Raw genomic sequence first — 25089 nt, 5'->3', positions numbered from 1 at the left:
TCTGGGCCTGTGGGGAAATGTAGCAAAGATGAAGAAAGCCTAGAGTGTGGCCAGGTACTTACAGTGAAGGCACAGATGACCATGTGTATGTGCTTCCTATGGTTACCATGACAAATTAACACAAACTTGATGGCTTACCACAACAAAATGTATTCTCTGGTGGTTCTAGAGGCCAGAAGTCTGAAATCAAGGCGTCAGCAGGTTCCTCTCCACTCAAAGACTCTAGGGGAGAATCTTCATCATCTCTTGCAGCTCCTTGTGGCTCCTGATGCTCCTTGGCTGATGGCAGCATGGCTCCTATCTCGCCTTTCATTATCACGTGATCTTCCTCGCTTTGTGTGTGTCTGGGTCCCATCATCTTTTTTTTTGAGACAGAGTCTCGCTCTGTTGTCCAGGCTGGCATGCAGAAATGTGATGTCTGCTCAATGCAACCTCCGCCTCCCGGATTCAAGCGATTCTCCTGCCTCAGCCTCCCAAGTAGCTGGGACTACAGGCGCTCGCCACTATGCCCGGCTAATTTTTGTATTTTTAGTAGAGATGGGGGTTTCACCATGTTAGTCAGGCTGGTCTTGAACTCCTGACCTCGGGCAATCGGCCCGCCACAGTCTCCCAAGTGCTTGGATTACAGGTGTGAGCCACCAAGCCCGGCCCCTATCATCATCTTATAAGGACACTAGTATTGGATTCGGGGCACATACTAAATCCAGCGTGACTGCATCTCAAGATCCTTAACTAGTTACAGCTCCAAAAACTCTCTTTCCAAATACGGTGGCCTTCCGAAGTTCTGGATGGGCGTGAAGTTTGGGGGATGCTGCGTGGTGGAAGCACAGAGGAGCAGTTAATTTATAGCAAGGGCTCATGGAAGGCTTCATGAAGGAAGGAGCCTTTGACTGAGCCTTGAGGAAGGTCAAGAGTTTCAACCAGAAGGGGTGTGACAAGGGCAATCTAGATGCAAGAAACAAACCACCTGATCAGAGACTACCTGGGCCGGGCGCGGTAGCTCATGCCTGTAATCCCAGCACTTTGGAAGGCCGAGGCAGGCGGATCACAAGGTCAAGAGATCAAGACCATCCTGGCCATCCTGGCCAAACCCCGTCTCTACTAAAAATACAAAAATATTAACTGTGCCTGGTGGTGCGTGCCTGTAGTCCTAGCTACTTGGGAGGCTGAGGCAAGAGAATCACTTGAACTCAGGAGGTGGAGGTTGCAGTGAGCCAGGATCGCCCTACTGCACTCCAGCCTGGGCAACAGAGCGAGACTCAGTCTCGAGAAAAAAAAAAAGACTCTACCTGGCTGGAATTAGAGGAGGGAAGTGGAAAGGGAAGCAAGAAAATACCATGTTGTGGGATAGGGAGGTAAACAGGGAGTTGACACCTCAGACTCTGAGTCAGGTCAGTGCTGGTGAGAAGAGGAAAACAGAGAAAGAAGAAAAGGGTCCAAACAGGTCATCTGTGGGTCCCTGGAGTCATCAGGCCAAAACAGCTACACTAACCAGTTTACAGGGGAGAAAGCAGTGGCCCGTCTCTCCCATCGTCACTCTGTGCAGCCTGGAAGCAGGCAGGTGGGCTACCTGTTCCACCTGTGACATCTAGGAGAAGTGTTTCCACTTGGAACGTTGGTCACGACTGGCCTTACGAATCAGGCTATCTCATCAACAGACAAACACCTCCTTCTTACTCCCCCAGGCCCTTCCCTTGGGAAACAAAGGTGTCTACCTCTGGGACCACGCCCTCCTGCAGTCTTGCTCACCTGGACGGGAAGCCCAAGACTGAGTTCTTTCTATTTATTTATTTACTTAAAAATAGAGACGGGAGTCTCGCTATGTTGCTTAGGTTGGTCTTGAACTCTTGGGCTCAAACAATCCTCCCTTCCTGGCCTTCTAAAGTGCTGGGATTACAAGTGTGAGCTGGCCCGCCTGGCCGAGACTGGGTTCTTGACCCTGGAAAAGTTACTACCTTCTCCGGTTTGCAGCTGAGAAGCACACCTATAAAATGAGAAGGGTTACAATGATCCCTAAGATCCTGGCATGCTCGAAAATTCTCATCTTATAGATCAGTCAACCCGTGAAAGCAGTGGATGGCCAAGCTTTCCTGAGTTGTAGGGAGGAGACTCTGGGGTGAAGAAAGCCTTTCTCCCCATCACTGATGATCTCAGCCTTTGCTAGTCATCAGATGCCACAAAATGAAAAAGAAGCAACTCTAAGTTGGAAAATGTGGTACGCTCCAGCTCCACAGAACCCCACACCCATCTTAAAGTCCCTCAACAGGTAGCGTCTGCTGTGGATGTATCTCAGCGTTTGCAGAAGACGTTCATATTTCCAAACCATCGCTCCTAAGGGAATAAGAGACCCAAGTTACCTCCCTAGCATATCAGACAAAATGTCCTGTTTTTTCTCTCCTAAAATCACCAGTTTGTCTATTTGGGCTTTCAAGAATGCCTCCTCCATCTAGTAATACTGAATGTGAGTCAGGTTCATTTTCAGTCTGCCTAGCCCTTCTGCTAATTCTCATTTAGACTTCAAGCTCTTCTGAACTTCCATCTTTTCAGATGAAGCGTGCTTGTTTATGGCTGGACAGCTCCCTTCCAAGCTCTTCCGATCTCTCTATCATTGTGGTTACCTTCTCTGGTCCATTTCCATCTTGATATTTGCCGAGGCCATCTACTTTGAGAAAGTGATCTCAGCTGTATTTATGAGGCATCCTTTCTACCCAGGAAACGTATCTGGTTGTCACAATCGCCGTAACAAAAGGCCTTGTCTTAACTTGCCACTACCAGCGATATCCTACCACAGTTTTAAGTATCAGTGAGGGATGGGTCCCACACCTGACACGTTCCCCCTTATCCTTGGACAAAAGCGGGAAAACAGCTAGAATGTTATGAGGTTGTCCCCATTGCCACCTTCAGGAGACACAATTTAAAAATACAAGTCTGGCCAGATGTGGTAGCTCACGCCTGTAATCCCAGCACTTTGGGAGGCCGAGGCGGGCGGATCACCTGAGGTTGGGAGTTCGAGACCAGCTAGACCGACATGGAGAAACCCCGTCTCTACTAAAAATACAAAATTAGCCGGGTGTGGTGGTGCATGCCTGTAATTCCAGCTATTCAGGAAGCTGAGGCAGGAGAATCGCTTGAACCCGGGAGGTGGAGGTTGCAGTGAGCCGAGATCGTGCCATTGTACTCCACCTGGGCAACGAGCAAAACTCCATCTCAAAAATAGCAACAAAAATATATATATTTAAGTCCATAAGATACTTGAAACATTTCAAACATATTATTCACATGGACCATGAGGATTAGGAAACCATTGAAGCCCATTGCAAAGGAGAAAAGTGAGTCTATTTCAACACTAGCATGCCCACATGTGTGCTTATCTGCTGTGGCACCCTGAAATGAGTGAGATCTTAGAGTCTGAAAATGAGCACATGCCCAGATCCTCAACAAGAGAATGCTGGGTTAGCAAATGAATAGTTAGTGGGAACTCATTCATACGTTCAGCACATTTATTGAGCAACTACTATATACTAGGCGCTGTTCTGGGCACTGAAGTCATGCAGGGAGCAAAGCAGATAAAAATCCGCACCCATGTAGTGAGAGCTGCCATTTTAGTAAGAGAGGCAGACAAAAAGCAAGTTCCATAGAACAGTACATTCTCATGCCTATAATCCCAGCACTTTAGGAGGCTGAGGTGGGTGGATCACTTGAGCTCAGGAGTTCAAGGCCAGCCTGACCCAACATGCCGAAACCCTGTCTCTACTAATAACACACACACACACACACAAAATCAGCTGGTTGTGGTGGGGCACACCTGTAACCACAGCTACTCAGGAGGCCGAGGGATGAGATAGCTTGATCCCAGGAGGCAGAGGTTGCAGTGAGCAGAGATCGTGCCACGGCACTCCCTCTTGAGCAACAGCGGGAGACTGTATCTCAAAATAAATAAATAAATAAAAACAGTACATTGGATTGTCACAGGAAGCAATGAGGAGAAAACCAATGAGCGAAGAGGATGGGCAGGCCAGGGCCTGAGATGCCAGGTAGGGTGTGTAGAAGGCCGCGCTGAGAAGGGGACGCAGGAGAGACCTGGAGGAGGCGAGGGCATGGTGGGAAGGGAGTGGTAGCGTTCCCGGAGAGGACAGAGCAAGGCCTCTGAGGAGAGAGTGCGCCTGGAGTGTCTGAGGACCCAGAGGTTGTCAGCGTGGCTGGAGCAGTGAGTGCGTGGGGAGGAAGAACTGAGGGAAACCGTTCCCATGGAGGGCATGTGGACCTAGCTGACCCCAGGACCCAGGCGTCATGCCCTCACCCAAGCCTCAGCAGGATCCCCTGGCTGCTGTGACAGGCAGGCGGTGCAAGTGTCGCGCCAGGGGTGGGAAACCTGCTGGGTTTCCGTGACTCCTCCAAGAATATCACCCAGCCTTGCTTCACCACCTTCTTTCAGAGCTTCGCAGAGCTCGGGGAATGCTCTCAGCATTGCCCTAGAGTTTCAGAGGATGCTGAAGGCCTCCGAGATCTTTGCTGTCAAGATGGAAGTGTCTGGACTGAGGGGAATGGAGAATCTAGGCAGGCCGGGGGGCCACTGTTGGAGGGGGCAGGAGGCAGCTGGCACCCAGCCCTCGGGGCTCTACTGGAGCCTGGTTTCCAGCCGGACCCTGATCTTTCTTGCCGGTGACTTAGGTGAGGAGTGACAACCAGCTTCAGGGTGACACGGCTCCAAGGAATCAAGACTACCTTGGCTTTGTTCATTGATTCAGCAAACTAGGCCTTAGCGCTGCATAAACAAGGTTTTCTCCTTGTGGTACTTAGTGTTCCTGAGCGGCCACCTTCCCCAGACTGAAAAAGCTCCTGACACTATGGAAGGATGGGTTGACACCTGCTAGCAGGCCTCTGATGGCAGTAGTGCTTAACTCCCTCTAAGATAAAATCAGATCGACTGTGCTGGGACTCGGAATGAAGGAGATGCTTTTCAGTCCGACTTTGTCAAATGACTTCTGGGGCATTGTGGTTCATGTGGGCCAGCACTTTGAGAGGGTCCTGGGCAACTGGAGGGTATCCAAGGAGCAGGCTCAAGGTGACGAGGGCTGGAAGCCATGACTTGGGTTGGGTGATACATCCGTGGGAATCTAGTTGACTGCATAGGAGGCAGGAGAGGGTATCAGCTGCACTACAGTACCAGAGAGGCATGGGACCTGTTCCAGATGGTTCTGGAGGCCCACAGCAGGCCCGTGGGACAGCTTGGAAACGCAGACCTGGGCACCACAAGAGGAACACCTTCCTGCCCTTTGGAACAGGCTGATCTTTAAGCAAACATGGTGTCGAGATTTCTGCATCGGGGGAGGTTAGGTTCTGGACAACCTCGCAGGTCCCTTCTACCTTTTGATTCTATGAGTCATTGTCATGATGTCAGTGAGGGCAATGACCCAGGCAGGGGCAGGGGGCAGGAGGAAAAGAGGACACCAGATCAACCAACACTTGCAAATTAAAAGGAGGCAGCCCTTCTCAGCATGACTGCAGCACCATCCTCCAGCAGTTATGTCATTCCTTTGTCCAGGCTTTCCAGGGTGCTGGAGCAGGGAGGAGGCGGGAGGGTGCAGGGTGGGCACAGATTCACGTCCTTCCCTCAGGCTGAGACTCCTGTGGCTTCCAAATTGGATGCTGATGGGTTTTTTGGGTTCCTAGTAATATTCATGACTGTGGTAATCTACATGGCTGTGGTACCATACGTGATTGATAATATATGTGACTGTGGTAATATACAAGGGGGCTTCAAAAAGTTTGTGGAAAATGGAATTAAAGGATGAGAATAAAAAATATAGGCCAGGCGCAGTGGCTCACTCCTGTAATTCTAGCACTGTGGGAGGCCGAGGCAGGCAGCTCACTTAAGGTCAGGAGTTCAAGACCAGCCTGTCCAACAGGGTGAAACATGCCCATTCTCTACTAAAAATACAAAAAGTATCCAGGCATAGTGGTGTGTGCCTGTAATCGCAGCTGCTTGGGAGGCTGAAGCAGGAGAATCACTTGAACCTGGGGGGTGGAGGTTGCAGTGAGTGGAGATTGCACCACTGCACTTCAGACTGGGCAACAGAGCAAGACTGCGTCTCTCTATGTCTACCCACACACACAAACACACATACGTGCACATGCGTGCTCTCTCTCTCTCTCTATATATATATATATTTTTATTTCTCAACATAGGCTTCATCAAGTTACAAGACGCTTTTGTAAGCGATGATACCAGCCATCTAGTCCATCCCTAAATAACTGAGGGTCCTGCTGGGTGCAGTGGCTCACACCTGTAATCCCAGCACTTTAGGAGGCTGAGGTGGGTGGATCACAAGGTCAGGAGATCAAGACCATCCTGGCTAACACAGTGAAACCCTGTCTCTACTAAAAATACAAAAAATTAGCCGGGCATGGTGGCATTGTGCCTGTAGTCCCAGATACTCGGGAGGCAGGAGAATCACTTGAACCCGGGAGGTGGAGGTTGCAGTGAGCCAAGATTGTGCCACTGTACTCCAGCCTGGGTGACAGAGCAAGATTCTGTCTCAAAAAAAAAAGATAAATAAATAACTGAGGGTCCTGAGAATTTAGCCATGTCAATGCAGTCTTTTTTTACATCAACTGAAGAAAAATGGATGCCCTTTGTCTTCGTGCTTTCTCACGTTGCTATAAAGGAAAGAGGTTTAATTGACTCACAGTTACACATGGCTGAAGAGGCCTCAGGAAACTTACAATCGTGGTGGAAGGAGAAGGGGAAGCAGGCACCTTCTTCACAAGGTGGCAGGAAGGAGAATGAACTTAGGAGGAACTGTCAAACACTTAGAAAACCGTCAGATCACATGAGAACTCACTCACTACCATGAAACCAGCACAGACGAAACCACCCCCATGATCCGACACCTCCACCTCGTCTCTCCCTTGGCACGTGGGGATTAAGGGGATTATAATTCAAGATGAGATCTGTGTGGGGACAGAAAGCCTAACCGTAGCACCCTTTAAAGATTTTTTTTTTTTTTTTTGAGACGGAGTTTCGCTCTTGTTACCCAGGCTGGAGTGCAATGGCGTGATCTCGGCTCACCGCAACCTCCGCCTCCTGGGTTCAGGCAATTCTCCTGCCTCAGCCTCCTGAGTAGCTGGGATTACAGGCACGCGCCACCACGCCCAGCTAATTTTTCGTATTTTTAGTAGAGACGGGGTTTCACCACGTTGACCAGGATGGTCTCGATCTCTTGACCTCATGATCCACCTGCCTCGGCCTCCCAAAGTGCTGGGATTACAGGCGTGAGCCACCGCGCCCAGCCCCCTTTAAAGATTTTTTAAGATTAGGAAACAAAAGGAAGTCAGAAAACCAAACCAGGACTGTAAGGTGGACGCCTAATGATTTCCCATCAAAACTCTCACAAATTGTGCTTGTTCAGTGAGAGAAATGAAGAGGAACACTGTCTTGGTGGAGCAGGACCATCTGGCGAGGATTTCCTGGGTGTTTTTCTGTGAAAATTTTGGCTAACTTTCTCAAAACACTCTCCTTATAAGCAGATATTATTGTCTTTGTCCCTCCAGAAGGTTACCAAGCACAATGCCTTGAACATCCCAAAGAAACTACGGCCGTGACCTTTGCTCTTGGCTAGTCTGCTTTTGCTTCGACTGGGCCGTTTCCACCTCTTGGTAGCCATTGCTCTGATTGTGTTTTGTCTTCAGGATTGTAGTGGTAAGTGTTTCATCTTCTATTACAGTTCTTTGAAGACATACGTCAAGATCTTGATCCCATTTGTTTAAAATTTTCATTGAAAGCTTTGCTCTTGTCTGCACCTGATCTGGGTGTGGTAGTTTTCGTGCCCTTCGAATGGAAAGTTTGTTCAACTTTAATTTTTCAGTCAGAATCGTGTAAGCTGAACCAGTTGAGATGTCTACAATATTGGCTATTGTTTTCTGCTGTGAATCGTCTGTTCTTTTCTGTTAGGGCACAAGCAGGAGTTTTTTCTTTGCAATTTGATGTGGATGATGTGGCACGTCAGGCTTCATCTTCAACATCGTCTCATCCCTTTTTATCAGATTATCCATTCATTAACTGCTGATTTCTTTGGGGCATTGTCTGCATAAACTTTCCATAAAGCATCAGTGATTTCACCATTCTTCCATCTAAGCAAGCTTCACTATATATTTGATGTCTGTTCTTGTTTCAGTTTTAGTAGAATTCATGTTGCTCTGATAGGAGCTCTTTTCAAATTGATGTCTTATCCTTCTTAGTGCCTCAAACTAGATCCCATTTAGTCATGTTATAACAAGTTAGTTATTTTGGTGCAAAAAAAAAAATCTCAAATATATGCCTAGTTTTTTCATAATACACATTTTCCGTGAACTTTTCGAAGACCTTTAGTACATAACTGTGGTTATAGCATGAATGTAGGAATATACATGACTGGGAATATACATGGCCATGGTACTATTAATGACTGTGGTCTGATGGAAACTGTGCATGACGTGGTATTGTACACGATGTTGCATTCCACATGACCGTGTTGCTGTATGTGACTGTAGTACCATAAGTGATGTGGTACTGTACATGGCTGTGATAACACATATAACTGATAATATACATGACTGCAGTACTGTACATGATTGTGCTAATATACATAACTGTGGTAACATACATAGCTGATACTGTATGTGACTGCAGTACTGTACATGATTGTGGTAGTGTATATTATGGTAACACACATGGATGGTAATATACATGGCTGATACTATACATGACTTTGGTACTGTACATGACCATGGTAATATACAAGATACTGTACATGACCTTGGTAATATACAAGATACTGTACATGACCTTGGTAATATACAAGATGAATACATGACCATAGTAATATGCAAGATTGACACTGTACATGACCATGGTAATATACGAGATTGATACTGTACATAACCGTGGTGATATACAAGACTGATACAGTAGGTGACCCGCACCGAATGTGGCTGTGGCAATGTATGTGATGATGGTAACACATGTGACTTGGCACTCTACATGACTGCATGGTGCTTTTGCACATTCATTGTCTTCCTTGACCTTCTTTTCTTGTTTTTGAGATGGAGTCTCGCCTGTCTCCCAAGCTAGAGTGCAGGGTCACAATCTCGGCTCACCGCAATCTCCATCTCCCAGGGTCAAGTGATTCTTGTGCCTCAGCCTCAGCCTCCCGAGTAGCTGGGACTACAGGTGCGCGTCATCACGCCTGGCTAATTTTTTGTATTTTAGTAGAGACGAGGTATCACCGCGTTGCCCAGGGTGTTCTCAAACTCCTGAGCTCAGGTGATCTGCCCGCCTCAGCTTCCCAAAGTGCTGGGATTACAGGCATGAGCCACTGCACCCAGTTCCTTGACCTTCTTGACTGTCCTCTAAGGTAGGTGTAACCAGCACCCATTTCTTTTCTTTTCTTTTCTTTTTTCTTTTGAGACAGAGTCTCACTCTGTCATCAGGCTGGAGTGTAGTGGAGCGATCTCGACTCACTGCAGCCTCTGCCTCCCAGGTTCAAGCGATTCTCCTGCCTCAGCCTCCCAAGCAGTTGGGACTACAGGCACACACCAGCATGCCCAACTAATTTTTGTATTTTTAGTAGAGATGGGGTTTCACTATGTTGGCCAGAATGGTCTCGATCTCTTGACCTCATGATCCACCTGCCTCAGCCTCCCAAAATGCTGAGATTACAGGTGTTAGCCACCGGGCCCAGCCACCAGCATCCATTTCTGAGATGCAGGTGAAGTGAGCGTCCTGGGACACGTCGCTGGGGATGGATTCTGAACCCAGGCTTCCCAGCTTCAACACTCCATCTTTTCCCACTGCAACAAATAATCTCAGCCTGGCCTGGCCTGCCTCACTCAGGGTCATGGAGAGGTCAAGAGACAAGCTGTTAAGTAATGGGGCTTAGTACACGGAGGGTTCTGGAGAGAGCTGTGATAAGCAGTCAGTGAGTCAACAGGATGCGGGCAGGGATGTAGTGAAATCCGCTTTTACACAAACACCATTTAGAGCACGGAGTAGCAGTATTTGCATACAATGAATGGGAGACTTGCCAAAGGAATAAAGTAGTCCTCAGTTATCAGGGTTTCTTTTAAAGAGTAAACTGACAAGCAAGGGAATAGCACAGTTGAATTTCTGTCATTTGACAACCAGTGAGACAGCTTAACATGCAGGGACCCCGCTGCAGAGGAGTGAGTGACAGCTCCCTCTAGTTAAGCCTGAGGTCACTGAGCTCTGCATGGCCTGAGAGCTTTGATCACTGTAAATTAAGGAAAATCTTAGAAGACTTCTCGAAGGAGGTGGCAACTGAGGGGGTTGCAGTAAGTCTGAAGTTTTTGCTAGTTATAGAGCCCTTCAAGGTTCTGACAAAAATATGAACTCTATCCCAAGAAGAATGTGCACTCAGAATTTTGTAGGTTTTTTTTGTTTGTTTCTTTGAGATGGACTCTTGCTCTGTTGCACAGGGTGGAGTGCAGTGGTGTGATTGTGGCTTACTGCAACCTCCATCTCCCAGATTCAAGAGATTCTCCTGCCTCAGCCTCCTGAGTAGTTGGGATTACAGGCGCCCGCCGCCGCCGCGCTCAGCTGATTTTTGTGTTTTTAGTAGAGACGGGGCTTCACCATCTTGGCCAGGCTGGTCTCGAACTCCTGACCTCGTGATCCACCTGCCTCAATCTCCCAAAGTGCTGGGATTACAGATGTGAGCCACCACTCCCAGCCAAAGTTTTGTATTTTTAAGGGGTCATGTACCCGACCTATCCTGGTCTCTGGGTTAAGAAGGCTTGGACTAGATACGATTAAAACCCATCCGAGTCCTACATGCTCAGATGTAGGTCCAGGGCAAGAGCTCATATGAGAGGCAGGGAACGCTCTGGTGTCCTGCGACGCAACAGCCATGCAAGCTCAGGGTGGAGAGTACAGATGTGTGGCTTGGTGCTTAAGGCCACCAATGGTCAGCCTGGCAAAGGCCACTGGTTTCTAGCCTTTCTAGACGGGGTCTCACTCTGTTGCCCAGGCTGGAGTGCATTGGCACGATCTCGGCTCACTGCAGCCTCCGCCTCCCAGGTTTAAGCGATTCTCCTGCCTCAGCCTCCCAAGTAGCTGGGAATACAGGCGTGCATCACCACACCCAGGTAATTTTTGTATATTTTAGTAGAAATGGAGTTTCACCATATTGGACAGGCTGGTCTCAAACTCCTGACCTCATAATCCACCCGCCTTGGCCTCCCAAAGTGCTGAGATATACAGGTGTAAGCCACCGCGCCCAGCTGAAAGTCCTTGTTTTAAAGAAAGGAAAAAAATCAGGCTTGAAAATAATGCTTCTAGGAAATGACTCCGCCCACTTCCTTGCCTCGATGGAGCCTTCTTGGATTTGCTGGATGTCACCTCTTTAATGACACCACCACCTTTGGCTCTCTACTCCAAGGTGCTGTGGATTCTGGACCAATGCCTTCTAGTTCTCTTGGGTCTTTGCCCCTCAGGGGAGGCGCCCACACTCCCACCCCAGGTCCTGCTCTGCCCTCAGCCTGGGCACCTCCTCTCCCACTGGGGTGCCCATAAGCTAGAAGCTCTGAATGCCCAACAGACTTTCTGAGACTGCCTCTCCAAGAGGTCCCAGCTGAAATCCATCTGCCAGAAAGGGCGCAGGAGGCTTCTGCCTGGCCCTCCCTGCCTCCAGAGCACCCCGCCCTGGAAAAGTGTGACTTGACAACCGCAGCCCCAAAGCCCAGACCTGGCCCACAGGCTGTGTCACAGCAGCCAAGATCCTTTGGGTGGTAGAGGCCGGCTCTGGCCAGAGCACTCACGCAATTTAGAGTGCCAGCCAGGGCTGCTGGAATCCAGCGCCTAATGCGGTAGGTTCTGAGGGCCTCCCAGTGACTTGCTGGGTGACCTTGGGCGAGTGACTCTCTTGGGCTTTGGTTCCCTCATCTGAAAAATGAAGATGTGAGAATGTAGTGAAATAGCTCCTAGAACCCCCTGGGTGATTGCGAGAGCACTCACAAGAGATAACCACTCCTTCCCGCTGGGGCTGTGGCCGCGGGGGTGGGGGTGTGGATGCGCCTCTGCCCCAGCCCTTCTTCTGCATGTTAGATCAGATGCTCTTCAGGGCACCAGGGACAGAAGGCAAAGGACCCGCTGGCCTGACTCACCCTGGTTCTGGGACTCCCCCAGGAAGGGGAGCCTTGTGCCCCTGCCACAGAAGCCCTCGGGGGAATTTGAGCCCTTGACTCTTTCTAGAAGTCTGTGGGAGGGAACTGCTCCCTACAGGGAGTTCTCAGAGTCTGGCCGTCTCCCTTCCATCCGAGGCCTCACCCCTGTTGAGATGACCAGTGGCACAGCCCCTATCTTCCTAGGCAGGGGCTGGTCCAGTATAGGCCTTTCTGCAACCCGGGGGCTGAGGCTGGTCAGGGGCCTGTCCTCCATGCTGGTCCTGGCTGCCCAACCCCCACAACCATCCAACTTCCCCCGCACAAGGCATTAGTCATTTTTATCTGTGCATCCAAGTAGCTCAGTTGGTCAGGACTGGGCTGCGGTGAGGCCAAAGTCAGGGGTTACCATAGCAACTCACCAGCTCTGTGGCTGCTTGTTTATATCCACAGGGGCAGGGGGCATACCCTCCCCACTCACCAGATAGCTGGCACCTGGCATAGTATCTGGCCCATAGTAGATACTTATTAAATGGTTGCTGCCTGAATGAATGCATGACTGACTCAGTGTAGCTAGTTAGAGCCAGTAATTACTGAGCACCTACTGTGTACCAGGCACTGTTCAAAGTCCTGACATGTCACACGGTCACTTACTCCTCGAAGTGGGTACTCCAGCTTGGATACGGTTATCCTTTCCTTACCAACGGGACTCTGAGGGTCAGTAACTTAGAATCACACAGCTAGTAAATGGCCAAGCAGGACTGGAACCTGGGGTGTCTCGTGTGCTTGTAACCAGTGAGTCTTGCCTCCTGGTTAATAGTTTCATGGAAGAGACGGCATTGGTGGCACCTAGAGGAGTCTGTAGATTGAGTGTCTACATGGGTCAGACAGCGTCACCTCCAGCTCTCCTGATGGGGGCTCTGGAGGTGTTCCTCAGATTGGTTTATTGACTCATGGGACCAGAAGTCCCTGGGTAGGGTTGACTTTGGGCACAGTGCTGTCAGGAGTCAGTCTCTCTGCTTCTCTCTCCCCTCACCTTTAGGCAGACCTCTCTGCCGCGGGTTGCTCACAGCTACCCCTGCTGCTCCTAACTTAACTCTCCCAGCTCCCCTCCGAGTGGACAGACAGGTGTTCTTTGCCCAGAGGTCCTGGAAGGGTCCAGGAATTAAGTCTCTCTGGCAGTGACTGGGTGAGCCTGAACCAGAAATGGTGCTCTAATTGGCGACCTGTGGGTCACGGTCGGACTCTGAGCCACGGGTATACCAGCCCCAGCCAAGCCATAGGGTTTGAGAGTGGGGAGGTGGGCTTCTGCAGGGGAGATGGGGGGACCGTCAGCAGGAGCAAGGGGCTCAGGTGCAGATGTCCAGTACACCTTCTTGTGGAAGGACAACATTCATTTTTCATTCATGCCACGTGGAAACAGCCAGGAGACCCAGGCCCGCCTGTATCAGGCAGCCCTCCAGGTCAAATCCTGCAGACCTTATCAGGTCATTTGCTGATGCCTTAACCCCTTCTATCTTCCCAGGGGAAAAAAAAAAGATAGAATGGACTTTTCAGGGTTAAACTGAAATTTCTGCCTTCAAGGAGACTATAGTTCAAAGAGACAAAATGCTCAACCACCAAAGTGGTCCGGCAACACACATTACTCCCTTCCCATTTCTACAGGGCAGGAGTCCGACATGGATCCCACCGGGCTAAAATCAAGGGGTCACGGGGCTTCAAAGGGGCCCCTTCAAAGGGGCTACACGGCTGCGCTCCTCCGTGAGGCCCTAGGGGAGAATCCATGTCCGTGCTCTTTACGGCTTCTAGAAGCTAGCTGCATGCCTTGGCTCGTAGCCCCTTTCAAGATGGTCCCTCCATCAGCCACATCCAAAGGCTGTCAACAGACTGATTTTGGAAGCTTTTCTAGAAGATGTAAGGTCGGTGTGATGTGAGAGGAAAGGAAGCCCCTTTGCTAGGTCACAGTTGCTAGTGATACTTCTCAGGTGCCAAGGTCAGCTCTCCCCCGTCTCCAGCTGCAGGGGAGCAGAAGAGAGATGATACTGGGTCCTTCTGAGGTGGTTTTGGGGGGAGGTCTCTGGAGTCCTTTTAGAGTTTCTCCAGCCCAGCAAGCAGTGGCCCCTCTCACAGACCTGGTGGCCGGTCACCGTGGGGAGCTGGGGCCAGTGGGACTGTCAAGGGCGGCATGACCTTCACCCAGGCAGGCAGTCCTGCCAGACACACCCACGTGGCATGTGTCCACCCTTGGCTGCACGGTCCATGCTCTTACATTTCAGTTGCCAAAGAATTAAGAGTCTGACCTGGCCTCTCTGGACCACTTCCCTGTTTGCACACAGCAGAGGAGACGGGGTCCTTCAGGGATAGCAGGACGCAAGGTCAGTGTGGGCTGGACACACGGTGCCCTCCGAGGGCTCACACCTCCTCAGCCGGCAGATCCATGCCTTGGCTTTGGGGATGTCTCCTGAGCCTTCACGTCCGTGGAATTGTGAGCGTGTGTGTGTCCACACAGATGTGCCTTTCTTTCTCAAGGAGCCAGTGTAGCAGGGAGATTCAGATTTTAAGTTCAGGAGTCGAGCACACTGAAGGTCATATGCTGGCTCTTCTATTCACTTGCCGTGAGACCTTGGGCAAGTTACTGGACCTCTCTGAGCCTCAGTTGCCTCATCTGTCAGATGATTAAATGAGATAATACATTTAAAGTCCAGAGCACAAAATGAATGCCCAGTAAGTGCTGGCCGTGATGGTGAGGCTACAGATCATAACTGCACTCTCTACAAAAGTCTCCAGGGCATTTCTTTAAGACGGGAATGGCTCGTTGTGTTTGTTTTATTCGTAAGCGCTGCTGATAGGTTCGCCTGGGGAGGAGATGCCGTGCCTTTGAGAGACCGCAGACTTTGAAGCAGGCAGATTCAGGTTTCAGTCCCAGCTCTTCTGGCTGGAGGCCTTCGACCCATCCCTTAGCACCTCTGTATCAGCTTCCTGTTGCTGCTGTAACAAATTATCACAAACTGAGTGGCTGAAAGCAACACACATTACTCCCTTCCAATTCTAGAGGACAGGAGTCCGAGACGGGTCCCACTGGGCTGAAATCAAGGGGTCAAGGCTGCACTCCTCTGCAAGGCTCTAGGGCCGAATCCATGTCCTTGCTCTTTCTAGAAGCTAGCTGCATGCCTTGGCTCGTAGCCCCTTTGAAGATGGCCCCTCCATCTTCAAAGTCAACCACTCACATCCTAATCACACCTCCATGCGACTCTCTGCCTCCGTAGTCTGCTGGGATGACATCAGGTCTTCCTGGAGAACTGAAGATAATCTCTCTATCTGAAAACTGGCTGATTAGCACATTTAATTCCATCTGCAACCTGAATTCCTCTTTCCCATAGAAGGTAACATATTCATAGGTTCTGGGATTGAAACACGGGCATCTCAGAGAAGGAGCGTCGTTCAGTCGGCTACACTCTCTGGGCCTCAGTATCCTTATCTATAAAGTGGCAGTGCGAGTCCCAGCCTCCCAGGGACCTTGGGAAGATTCCAGGAGATTATTGAACACGGCAGGGGATGAAAAATGTTGGTTGGGTCTGTCCTGAGCACAAAGCTCTGTTCCCAGTGTCACACAGAAAGGGAAGCTGTCACAGTCGCTGGGGTAGGGAAGCTGGCAGTGCAGCTGGTCATCAGGGAGGGTTTACCCTTGGAGAGCAAAACCAAAACAGGGGATCCTAATTGTGCTCCACCTCGGTGGGCAGCTTTTCCACAGGAGAGAAAACTCTGGGTCATCCCAGATGGCTTCCTACAGAGTGGATTTGACAGAAGCGAAGGGCATTTGGGGGAGAGGGGCTCCCCTTGGTCACAAGCACATGGTTGACATTGCATAGATATGGCAAGGGGAAAAGACACCCATCCTCGGTCTTGCTGGGGAGATTGACCAGTAGCCTGCAGTGACCCTGGTGGGATGGGTGCCTTGGGGGGCGGACCGTGGCTGGAGGCAGCTGTGAGCACAGACCTGTGGTTCCAACCAGTCTTTGTTGTTAACAAAGTGCTACCCACGTGCTGAACAATTTACATGGACAATCTGATTTCCTCCTCAGAGCAACCCTGTGATGCAGTAACTATGACTGTTCCCAGTTTAAAGATGGAAGTACTAGGGCTCAGAGAGGTTAAATACTTGCCCGAGGTCACACAGCCCAGGTAGCCATGGGGTTCGAATCCAGGCAGTCTGGCTTGTAGGAAAGGAAACGTGGCTGTGCCTAGGCTTGGGGTCTAAGCTGAGGCATTAGGATGAGGTGGAAGCAGCCGAAGGAAAATATCCCAGGCAGAGGGAGAGAGTGGGGCTAGATAATGGGAGATGAGACAGTTTGTTTCCTTTGGAAAAAAGACCCTGGCCTAGCCAGAACGAAAGTGTGAGTGGGGAATGGAGAGAGATGGACAGGGCCATACCTCGTAGAGCCTGGTGGTCGTGGGGTGAAGTTTGGGCGTGATTGGGAGAGCACTAGGGAGCCACTGAAGGCTTCCTACAGGGTGCGTGACCAGCCCACATTAATGGAAGGTGACGGAAGCCTGATAGTCCACAGAATTCTCTGATGTCGGAGGGATGTGATGCTCTCTGAGGACCACTGAAAATCACTTTCTGTGAGGCTGGTGCTCGGGAGAAGTCCCACTTCACCTGGCCCCATGGGCCCAGGGCCTGGTTTTTCTCCCAGCATCCTGGTCTCTGTGGGGTGTGCTGGCTGGGTCATTTCCATTGAATGTCCCCTGGCCCCTGAGTCCCCTGGCCCTCTGGGCCCAGAGCCACAGCCTGATAGCACGAAACCAGTCAGCCAGAAGGGCCAACTCCAAGGCAGTTGACCCTCGTCCTAGCAGAGATTAAACTGATTCCTAATTAATAGCCTGTAGGATAGCTACCTTGGCACAGCTTGCAAGTAATTTAAGGCTTGTCCTTAGAGGCTGATCCATAAATTACGTTTAATTAGCCGAAGGTCTCCCTGGGACACATCAGCCCCGGTGTGAGATTGAGCCTACCAGCTCAGTGACCTCTGAATTTCATGTTGGAATCTGAAGGAGAAGCTGAGATACTCCAGTCAATGTTTATCTTCCCTTTTCCAAAACAAGAGCTGAATGCTTCCCTCTGCTTGCAGCTCTGAGAGGTGCTGCCACCGGGTGTGGGGGTCTCTGCTCAGCTAGTCCCTGGCGGTGCTCTTGACCGATTACTGATACTCCCAGGGTCTCAGTGCCTTATCTCTAAAAAGAAGCCCAGAGCAAGTCCACACGCCCTTATCTGAAACCCTTAAGGCTGGTTGTATCTGATAGTTCGATGTGTTGGGCTTTAGCAATATAATACAGCGCATAGACCGATACCTAGTGATGGGCACAGCAAGGCCTGGGACAGCCACCCATAACCACAGTGATAGTCACCACAGTGGGATAAAGTGACCAGAAGTAGCCTCATGATAGTTCCAGTTAGGGCTTGCTCTAAACATGTGCGTCAAAATTAAATGTGGGATTTTAGAGCCATTTGGATTCTAGAACCGAAGGTAAGGGGCCGTAAACCTCACTGTTGAACTCAGAGAAGCTCCTAAATAAATCCTAATTATGATGAGGACTGTCTTTTTTCTTTTAATTTTCTTTTACTTTTTTTTTTGAAACAGTCTTGCTCTGTCGCCCAGGCTAGAGTGTAGTAGTGTGATTTTGGCTCACTGCAACCTCTGCTTCCCAAGTTCAAGCAATTCTCCTGCCTCAGCCTCCTGAGTAGCTGGGATTACAGGCACACACCACTGCACCCGGCTAATTTTTTGATGGGGTTTCACCATCTTGGCCAGGCTTGTCTTGAACTCCTGACCTCGTGATCCACCCACCTCAGCTTCCCAAAGTGCTGGGATTACAGGCGTGAGCCACCGCACCCAGCCTATCTTACTTTTTGAGACAGGGTCTCACTATGTCACCCAGACTAGAGTGCAGTGGTGTGACTTCAGCTCACTGCAGCCTCAACCTCCCAGGCTCACGTGATCCTCCCGAGTAACGGGGACTACAGGCGCGCACCACCAGGCCCGGCTAACTTCTGTATTTTTAGTGGAGACAGGGTTTCGCCATGTTGCCGGGGTTCGCTGTTGTTATTATTCCTCTTTCCCCTACAGCTAATAGGCTGCCGTATCTACTGCCCCTGCATCCCTGCGTGTATAGAGATTGCATGTGCGGCGACTTTTAGTTTGCCAAGTGTCACCTGTCTCCCGGGGATGTGTGATACGTTCCCCCTGGAGTGGTTCTGCTGGAGCTATGTTTGTGTTTCCTGCTGCCCAGGGAAGTGTGGGAGGCTCGTGACTTGGCATGAGGTCCCACTGGGTGTTCCTCTTGGGCACCCTATGTGTGATGGCTGGGGCTGGCTTCCTGGGTGTGACCCAGGGATTCCCACTGGGCCCTGCACTCAGAAGCACCTGCAGTTGGTTTGAGCCCCTGATGTCACCATCTTGAAATTCTTTTCAATTTTTGAATAAGAGACCCTGCGAATGATGTGGCTGGTCCTAACGACAGCCACACTACATGGGTTGTCAACTTCATCCCTCCCACGGTCCCCTCAAAGGGAAGTTACTAATGTTTCACAGGAGAGGCAAGACGATTTCATTCATTCATTCACACAGTCACCCAGCACCTGATTACCCAGCCAGGTCTGGAAATTCCTTGGAGATCCTACGTTCTAGACAGCATGTGTGTTTGAGAATGGGGAAAATAGGCAAAAGCTAAGCAAACAAATAACGACGACCGCTTCAGAGAGTGCCTAAGTGCTGTAAAGAGAAGAAAACAGAGTGGCGTGAGGCAGCAGGGTGTGAAGATGGGCTTCAGTGAAGGAGAAGCTGGCGTCAGGGCTGGAGTTCAGCTGTGCCCTGCTGCACTCGCTAAAGATATGGGGTCATTTCTAGGTTCCCCCACCCCTCACAAGGCAGGGTGGTCATTAGTTAACGGAGTCCAAGTAGGGAAGTCAGTGGGGGTCTCCTCGAGCCAGGGGGGACTATTCATCCCCAAGACCTGGTCACCCCAGCTTCTCACAGTAAACCCAGAGGCCAAGTCTGAGGGGCACTGGGTGAGGAGAAGGACAGCCTTGGTTTCTCTGAGGGTTTCCAAGCTCTCGCCACGCCGGGCCCCTGGCACCTGAGGCTCTGACCAGCCTGAGGCTTGGTGAGCGTTTTCTTGCACTTCTGACCTTTCCCACACCAGCCCAGGGAGGCCAGTTTCAGTGTCGCCACTTCCCCAGATGGAGATGGTGAAGCTCAGAGATGCCAAGTGACTCATCCAGAAGTCACACAGCAAATCAACTCCAGAGCAGATTCCTTGAGGCCCCAACCAAGGCTGCTTTTCATTCCAAAGGGCAGTGCAGGCGCTGAGCGCCGAGCCTGCCAAGGGACTGCGGGCCAGGGCTGCTCTGGGAGCTCCGCGGGATAAACAGGCCCCCTGCTTCGGAAGGGAGGGGCGGTGCGCGGCCTTCGGGACACGTTACACCTCTTTATACCTGGAAACCAGCCCCCTAGCCCCCCATCCAGACTTTGCAAAGGAGAAGTAATGAGCTTCCCAGAACGCCTAGAGCAAAGGCAGGCACCTCCCGGATCTCTTCCCACGAAAACCCAAAGCTGATCCCAGAGGCCCAGCCCTCGGGTTTAGAGGTTCCTTGGGGAGGTGGAGAAAGAGACCCTCGTGGAGAGGCTGCCTCAGAGGGGTGGGAGCTGCTAGTCCCCCGGGGTGCTCCAGGGGCGCGAGGCCGCTCCAGCTGGGCGGGTGCCTGCTGCCGGGACGGTTCACGCGGCGGCCAACAGACTGGCTGCGTGTTGCAATGTCTGGTGGCGTTTGCAGCATCCTGTCCGTGTGTGCAGCTGGGGTAACCTCGGGCCGGCGGAGGAGCGCGTGTGGCTCGCAGGCCCTGCGGCCGGAGGCTGCTGGCACCTTGCATCTCATTTACAGCTCCGGGTTCAGCCACAGGTCAGCGGCGCCCGTGACATCACGGCGTCTGTTTACCGCAGGGTCTGGGCAAGAGCGGGCGGTCCGGGGGGGGAGGAGGACCCCTGCCCCCAGAGCGGTTCCCCTCTCACCGCCTCGGCCTAGCCCCGCCCCGTCTGCACCTGAGACCCCAACGCAGCCCCCTTCTGTAGCTACCCACCCTGCCCCCTCCCCATCTGCACCCGAGATCCCAACCCAGCTCCCCTCCACAGCCCCCAGCCTGTCCCATCGCCCCCCATCAGTATCCTGACCCCACCGCGGCCCTCCTTCACCGCCCGCCCCAGGACCCCAACCTGTCCCCCTGCTTTGCCCTCAAAGCCCTCAGGACACCAACTGGCCCCGTTCTCACCCGCTCCAACCAGTCCCCTCCCCATCTGCACCCAGGACCCCAGCCTCGCCCCGCCCCCTCCCCATCTTTCTCCCACCCCTTCCCATCCCTTTTCCACCCCTTTCCCATCCGCCGCGTGGGATCCCAGCCCAATCCCCACCCAGCACTGCAGCCCCGCCCAGCCCCTCCCGGGACCCCCGCGGCCCCGCCCCGCGCCCGCCCCTGGGCCCACTTTCAGAAAGACTTCCTGGAGCCTCCTGCCCGACCCGCTGGGGCTTGGCGGCTCCTCCTGCCACCCCCTCACGCCATCATGTGAGCCAGGCTGGCCTCCCGGCCGCGCACCGAGCCGGCTGCAGCTCGTTAGCTGTCAGGGCCGGGGTTGGGACGGCCCGGCCACTTTGTTATTGGAAACTGGGCTCGCCCCCGCTGCGCTAGGTGGGTCCCCGGCGGCGCTGGGGCAGCCTCTTCCCCGGGAGCTGGCCTTGCCACCTGGAACTGCTTTCTCGCTCACCGCCTCCCCTCCCCCTCCCTCTGCGTAAACCAATTGTTCTGGGAGCTGAAGGGACGGGGTCTCTTCCTGCACACCTGGGGCTTGCCAGAGCCAACCCTCCTGGAGAGGGAGGCGCAGGGGCTCAGGTAATGGCAACCTCGTTCTTCCATTTTCTCAGGCCAAACCCTCTGGGATCCTCTGGGAAGCTCACTTTCTCCAGTACCCAGCTCTGCAGACATCCTGAATCCCGCTTCTCCCATGACCTAAGCACCCCAGCCCAGCCCCATCCAGCTTCATGTCAGAGGGGGTTGTTTCTCTGCTTACAAACTCCCGATCTACCCCACCTGACAATAGAATTCAAAGTCCTGCAGTGTTTGGTGTTCCACACTGGTCTCCATGCTGGGGAAGCTCATTCCCACCCCAGGGCCTTTGCACCAGCTGTTCCCTCTGCCAGGGATGCTCTTCCTTCATGCGTCTGTATCACTCCCTCCTTCACATCCCTCAGGTCTCTTCCAAAACATTACCTTAACCAAGAAGATTTCCCTGCCCCCCATCTAAATACCACTCCCACCCCATAATCACTCCCTCCAACCCTTTACAAACCTATGTGTTCCTTCCATGCACTTCCAGCCTCCTCTGGTTAATATAGTCATTCGTTCATGTGAACAAGTGTTCATGCTGGTTGTCCCTGGATTTACAGGCAAGCAAACTCCGCCAAGTGGGATAACTGTATTCCCCGCTGGATCCCAGGGCCTCCGAAGTGCCACAGCGCCACGGATATGAATGAATGAATGAATGAATGAATGAATGAATGAGGCAGGACAGGGCTGTTAAAGGAGCTTGCTTTGGGGTCCAAGCCTTGCTTTGAAACTTCTAGTAGTGCGACCTGCATGAGTCACTTAGACTGTCCAAATCCCAACCTGCTGGACGGTAATCTGGAGATTCGGCTGTGTGGGAAGGGTGGTCTGTAGGTGTCGGCTCCTCCCTCCCCTCCTTGGCACCCCATCCCAAGGTCACCTGGCACTCTCCAGCAAGAGGTCCAGTCGGGGGAATGGGGCAAAGACTGTGGGGCGTCAGCCAGGAACTCTAGCCTGAGTTTCTCTGCCTCCGTGTTTTGCCAAGTGCGGCCCTGGGAGTCAGATGGAGGTGCAGGCCCCGGCCAGTCTTGTGGGCTGTGGATGTTTGTGAAAAGAAACATCAGCCCTTGGGTTTCTGGCTGCGGGAGAGCAGTGTTCTGCCTGCCCCAGGTCAGCCTTTGTGACCGTTTCTCTGGACGGTTTTCTGAGTGGTCCCAAAAAGGTTCACAAGAATCACACCCAGGGGTGAGGTGGAGACTCTGCCCAGTTGTCACGCACTGGCCCTTGGCAGGGCGTGGTTTTAGGGTTTGAGGGAGTGTCCTCAGGAACACGAGGTGTTCATTACAGGGGGACACATGCCTGTCTTAGCAATTGGGAAGGAGGAGTCTGGGAAATCAAAGAAGGGTAGAAATCAAATCAGAGCTAATGTTTGTGGGGTTGGGGCATTTTACATGAAGACCTCTTGGGTAAAGAGACGCTTGAGCAGAACCTATGAGAAGAGAAACTGCCCAGGTGTGGTTGCTCACTCCTGTAATCCCAGCACTTTGGGAGGCTGAGGCAGGAGGATCACTTGAAGCCGTGAGTTCAAGACCAGCCTGGGCAGCAATGTGAGACCCCTGCATCTACAAATAATCATCATCATAATTTTTTTAAAAGAAAAGAGGGTGCCCTACAAGGAGAGGGATACTTGGGAAAAGAGAGCAGAGAGCAGCCAGTGCAAAGGCCCTGAGGTAGAGCAGGCCGGTGCTTATGCAGGGCAGGGAGCTGGGGGCAGGCCAAGAAGGGCCTGCGATCCCAGTAAACACTAGATTCCAGTCTGTGAGATGGGCAGCCATCGGTAGTCATGAGCAGGGTGACATAGTCTGATACATTCTAGAAGGATCTCTGGCTGCTGTGTTGAGAACAGACTGAGGCAGGGCCCTGGGGCAAAGGTAGGAGCCGGGTGATGTGTTGGGACTAGGTGAAGGGTCCACCTGTAGTTCAGGTGAGGGGCGCTGTGGCAGGGCCCTGCGGGGCAGCCACGGAGGTGGCGAGCAGTGGTGAGAAGCCTCTGGATTTCAGAGGTCAGGCTGACAGGGTGCCTGCTGGAGTGGACATACGGTGAGCGAAAACACTTGCAGGACAGTGACGAGGCTTCAGAGGTTAAAAAGACCTGGGCATCTGAAAACATGGAGTGGCATGGAGGGGATGCAGCCTCCTTTGTCTCCCAGCCTCGGGAGCCTGGGGCTGGGCCTCACTTGGCCTCCTCCATTGAATGAGGATAACGGAGCCCACTTGTGTTAGTTTCCTGTCAATAGCACAACAAATGACCACCAGCTGTGTGGCCCAAAACACCAGCACTGCTGCCACGGTCCTGAGGACCGGAAGTCCAAACCCCAGGTGTCAGCAGGACCCCGCTCCCTCCCGGGTTCTAGGGGAGGACCCTTTCTTGTCTCTTTCAGCTCCTGGTGGCTCTTGGCAGCTCCTGGCATCGTGCAGCTTGTGGCCGCCTCACTGCAGTCTCTGCTTCCGGCTTCACACAGCCTTCCCCTCCTCTCTGTGTGTCTGTCTTCTGTCTCTCATGAGGACACCAGTCCTTAGATTCAGAGCTAACCCAGGGTGATCTCACTTTGAGATCCCGGCTCACTTATAGCCACTCAGTTACGAAGACCCTTTTTCTCTATGTGGTCACATTCACAGGTACCAAGGTTTAGGACTTGGACACAGCTTTTCAGGGGACACTAATCAGCCGACTGTACCACCCTGGGTAGCTAAGAGGACTCAGTCTGAGTGCCCAGAGCAGGCCCAGCATGCAGCGGAAGTCCACAGATTGTTCACTGAGGTGGTGGTGACTGCTTGCCACTATCCCTCCCCACCCACTTGGAGACCTAGGGTGCTCCAGGCACACCCCACAGCCCCTCACAGCAGCCACCAGCCCTGGGCACCGTGCTGACCCATGCTCAGAACAGCCTCTGTCCTCACCTATCCTCCCACCTGAGCCCCATAAGCCCCCCAGTGTCCTTGCAGAGGGGCAAGGAGCATCTCTGTCACCCCCCCTTTTTTTTTGAGATGGAGTTTTGCTCTTGTTGCCCAGGCTGGAGTGCAATGGCATGATCTTGGCTTACCACAACCTCCGCCTCCCAGGTTCAAGCGACTCTCCTGCCTCAGCCTCTCGAGCAGCTGAGATTACAGGCATGCACCATCATGCCTGGCTAATTTTGTATTTTTTTAGTAGAGACGGGGTTTCTCCACGTTGGTCAGGCTAGTTTTGAACTCCCGACCTCAGGTCATCTGCCTACCTTGGCCTCCCGAAGTGCTGGGATTATAGGCGTGAGCCACCACGTCCGGCCTCTGTCACCCCTTTCATAACCACTTGGTTATCAGGACCATATGATGACCGCACCTTCCCCTCCTTCCCTGGGAGGTGAGCACCTCTCTGTCCAGTCCTTGGCACATGGCATGTGCTCCGTGTACCTGTGCAATGAATGGATATGTTGGGGTCACTTTGCTCCTGCAGGTGAAGTCAGTAGCCAACGGCACAGATTGCATAAGCTGGGGTTCCAGCGCTACCGCTGACCACTTGGAATTACGTTACATAGCCCCTTCGTGTGTCAGTTTTCTCTCGTATGAGTCATTCTAGAGCTGACAGAGGACTAGACACCTGACTGCACCCATGCTGAGGCGGTGTGGCCAGCTAGTGAGCCCCGCGTGCATGTCAGGGCCACTGTCATTCCTGTGCCTCCCAAGCGGGCCGGTTCCAGGCTGGACGTCCGCCTGGAGAAAGTCTCTGCCCTGCTCCAGGTTGCGGTCAGGGACTTGTGGGAGGGCACCACGGCTGGCCGATCTAATTTGAGGAGCTTCATCACAATCCTCCCCAACAGCTGAGCCAGCGGTAGCCAAAACATTCTCGGCAGGCCGAAACAGGGGCCTGGAGCCAGGGAGAGCCTGTTTCGCAGGGCTACGTGGGAGAGACCCGCCCAGGCTTCAGCAGCTCAGCAGGGCAGGAACAGGAAGGACACTAGCCTAAGTCCCTGACACAGAGGCCCAGTGGCTTCTGTCACCTCTGACCTCCCAGGGTTGGC

At 52.3% G+C, this 25089-nt stretch overlaps 1 protein-coding gene across 7 annotated transcripts in view; it reads left to right on the top strand.

The window, feature by feature from the left end:
* Positions 1-25089, top strand: part of DHRS3 (dehydrogenase/reductase 3) — a 57743-nt gene that overhangs the window by 5511 nt on the left and 27143 nt on the right. Inside the window, exon 1 of one of the 7 annotated variants that reach the window (XM_064363292.1) lies at positions 20093-20115. The exons of the other annotated variants lie outside the window; for them this stretch is intronic. The gene's annotated coding sequence lies outside the window, so the exon portion shown is untranslated. Of the gene's footprint in view, positions 1-20092; positions 20116-25089 lie in introns of those variants that run through there. 7 annotated transcript variants of the gene reach the window in all.

The sequence above is a fragment of the Aotus nancymaae genome, unplaced genomic scaffold (genome assembly GCF_030222135.1).
Source record: "Aotus nancymaae isolate 86718 unplaced genomic scaffold, 86718_ANA_hifiasm-v0.15.2.pri h1tg000053l, whole genome shotgun sequence".
Classification (NCBI taxonomy): Eukaryota; Metazoa; Chordata; class Mammalia; order Primates; family Aotidae; genus Aotus; species Aotus nancymaae.
Note: the sequence above shows the minus strand (reverse complement) of the source record. Positions and strands in the feature narration are given on the sequence as shown.